Genomic DNA, 4005 nt, shown 5'->3' with positions numbered 1-4005 from the left:
CCCCTCCTCTCTCTCTCCAGAGAGACTCATTTTAGAGGCAGGGCCCCCCTCCTCTCTCTCCCCAGAGAGACTCATTTTAGAGGCAGGGACCCCTTCCTCTCTCTCCCCAGAGAGACTCATTTTAGACCACTGACCCCTAAACAGAGATGCAGCATGTTGGTTGTGGTGAACACAGTGACAACTAATTATTGAATGTCAATTGTTCTCTTTTATTCAAGATCTCTCAGAAATAAAACAGTTTACTAATAGATACATAGAAACAGTCAGGTGATTTAATGCAATGCCTTTTTCTAGCCCAATGACTACTCAAAACCCACCCACAAGCCCTGAAAACTAGGCCAAAACATAGACCCTGATATGCCTACATCTTATTTCAGACAGCCTCCAGTAGCCTGGGCAACATGTAGGCAAGATGTAAGCTGAATGATTTAGCAGCTTGCTTAGTTCAAATTGACAGATTAATTTATTTAACATGAACAGCAAGACAATTTTGAGGTAGGAAGTGCTTCTGTTGCCCAGTAGCCTGCTGGAATAGGCTACTGAGGATGGGGTCGTAATTTCAATCTGTATTAAATATTTAATAATATGGATATGAACTGAATAGGTCCATGCTTGTCAACAACAGCCAGGTTATTTTTATACCTGTAGCCTAATCTGGCTGACTGTTACCTTCAATCTAATGCATTCTAACATCTGATCAGCAATTGCGATAGAACTGTGACCATGGTGACACTTGATAACTTCCAATTGAATCAACACGGCCATTAATAATTGCATAATAACACAAGGCTACAACAACAATAAACTGAAGTTAAAGGCTATTTATTACATCTGTTTGCCAGCTCCAGGTTGGCTACACAAGTGGCACAAAATAATTTGCATCGACTCCAGTCATTTCAACATATTTATAGTATAAAATGGCAGGCTACAGTAGCCTAGACAGGCATAACAATGAATAGGCTACTTGATGGCCAACAGATCTATCATTCTCCACATTTAATGTCAGTTTCATTGTGGATTTTTTCTCATAACAGAAGCACATGATGGAGTTCCATAACTTCCATTTTCAAAATGTACACTCGAGAGACCCAACAACTGAGCATGTGTAAAAACCTTCGCATGATATGGTTTTCCATAAGCAAAGTCGACATTAGATTTCAGTTTAAACCACCTCCGACAGAATGTATCTAACGTGCTCTAGAGCGCCTAAAGTAGTTTTCCTGTGATTTGTCGCCTTATTTCTTGATGTGCATCAGTTCTACAGCGTTAATATGTTTCATGGAATAAGGGTTGTAAAATAGGTGTCTCCTTAATGACAATGATAATGACCTACCTTATAACACTAAGGCCTACTGATTAGTTTCCACTTTGAAAACTGCTGTCTGTCAGCAACTCAGCTCAAGTGGCAGTTCTACTAACTAGTAATATCGCATTCCAGGTATTCACTCACATACTCTGTCCTTTAAAACAGATTATTGTTCAGAAATACTTAGAAATACTCACTTTATTTTTTTGTTCTCTCCATATAGTGTTTTCTGCTCTGTCGTCTCAAAATGGATCCTGTACAAAAGAACACATGTACTTTCTGTTTCACTCAGCAGTCTCCCCACCCTGATAATAAAGTGTTGTATTGGTATCTTCCACTAGATGGCAGTAAACACCTGCTGTAACTAGACTTTACAACAGTAAGTGTTCGGTTTCTTGGTCCTGGTGACTCCTGGGAAGTGTCCCAGAGGAGGAGTGCTGACCCAGGATCAGGTCCCCCTGTCCATGTAATCTTATTCATTATGATTGTTTTGTCTCATGTCTCTTTATATTCATATACCCTGGGGACCATGTAGCTGTATTGAAATCACCTTGTTTTATAACCTTCTTTGTTGCTCAGTTGTACTTCAATTGGCCGGACCATGCCCAATTCTTTCACACGGTAATGCTCCAGCATCCACTCAGAGCTTATGCATCTAATGCATTCCTCAAATACTGCAGAGTTGTTAAGCAAGTCCCTGAGATCGTCATGTTCAACCACGTTTATTTGCTTATTTGTAAATGCATCAAAAATGGTTCTGAGGTCCTCAACAATGCTATTCTGTACCGTAACTGGGATGCAGTGTTCTTCACTGATGTTCTAAATAAAAAGACAGATATTGATTTTGAGACCTTCAATTAGCTGCTCAGTGTTGATCTCTGTGGCTTGAACATATTCAGCCTCTGGCAGACTCTCTACATCGCTCATGTCATCTTCAATGGGATCAGTCCTAATCTCAAATACATCATGAGGGCAATTCTCATCTAAGTTGGGGCATAAAAGCTCTGGTCAACATCTTTGACTGGGAAGCACATTTATTTAGCCAGAAGCTGACAGGTTTGTTGACATAACATAAAATGTATTACCTTCAGTAACTCCAACTGGTGGACAATGTTGGGAGTGCTGTGTGTTCTCACGGCACAAGTGGCACAGAAATATTTATCTGAGCCACAATCCCCACCGCGACATAGCTCAGCCTCCTCCAAAACTCTACACACACTGCAGATGGCGTTGGGTGGAGGACATTCCAGCTCCACTGCAGATGGCGTTGGGTGGAGGACATTCCAGCTCCACTGCAGATGGCGTTGGGTGGAGGACATTCCAGCTCCACTGCAGGCATGTGGAGTAGCTCCCTCAACCCCTTCCAGGCCTCAACATCCGCTGCCTGCAACATCGTATTGTTTTGAACAGAACCATTACCAGGCAACATTGGAATTAGTTTCTGAGTGACAGGGAGGAGAACCATTACCAGGCCACATTGGAATTAGTTTCTGAGTGACAGGGAGGAGAACCATTACCAGGCAACATTGGAATTAGTTTCTGAGTGACAGTGAGGAGAACCATTACCAGGCAACATTGGAATTAGTTTCTGAGTGACAGTGAGGAGAACCATTACCAGGCAACATTGGAATTAGTTTCTGAGTGACAGTGAGGAGAACCATTACCAGGCAACATTGGAATTAGTTTCTGAGTGACAGTGAGGAGAACCATTACCAGGCAACATTGGAATTAGTTTCTGAGTGACAGTGAGGAGAACCATTACCAGGCAACATTGGAATTAATTTCTGAGTGACAGTGAGGAGAACCATTACCAGGCAACATTGGAATTAGTTTCTAATTGACAGTGAGGAGAACCATTACCAGGCAACATTGGAATTAGTTTCTGAGTGACAGTGAGGAGAACCATTACCAGGCAACATTGGAATTAGTTTCTAAGTGACAGTGAGGACAAAGCAGGGTTCCCCCAACTCGCGGGGCATTTTGTGAGGCATTTTTATTTATTTAATGAAATTATTTTTCTTGTTGGACATAAAAGACTGTAAAAAGACCAGGAAATCAGCTCCAAGTGATTTGTATGTAAGAAATCTGTTCAAGTATCCCCATGCATAATAGAGGTACCTGATTGTAAGCAAGGTTTGAGTGATTATATTTTAGTCAAACATTATATCTGTTCGGCTTCTTGCAGTCAATTTGCAGTCTACAAATTATTTGTAATTATATTCCGGCCCCCCAACTATCCGCTCAAGAGAAAAACTTCACGCGGCTGAATCTAGTTGATGATCCCTGGGATAAAGGGCTGAATCTAGTGGATGATCCATGGGATAAAGGGCTGAATCTAGTTGATCCCTGGGATAAAGGGCTGAATCTAGTTGATCCCTGGGATAAAGGGCTGAATCTATTGATGATCCCTGGGATAAAGGGCTGAATCTAGTTGATGATCCCTAGGATAAAGGGATGAATATAGTTGATGATCCCTGGGATAAAGGGCTGAATCTAGTGGATGATCCCTGGGATAAAGGGCTGAATCTAGATGATGATCCCTGGGATAAAGGGCTGAATCTAGTGGATGATCCCTGGGATAAAGGGCTGAATCTAGATGATGATCCCTGGGATAAAGGGCTGAATCTAGATGATGATCCCTGGGATAAAGGGCTGAATCTAGTGGATGATCCCTGGGATAAAGGGCTGAATCTAGTGGA

The sequence above is a fragment of the Coregonus lavaretus genome (genome assembly GCF_964263955.1).
Source record: "Coregonus lavaretus genome assembly, contig: HAP1_SCAFFOLD_775, whole genome shotgun sequence".
NCBI lineage: Eukaryota > Metazoa > Chordata > Actinopteri > Salmoniformes > Salmonidae > Coregonus > Coregonus lavaretus.
This window is presented reverse-complemented; position numbering follows the sequence as displayed.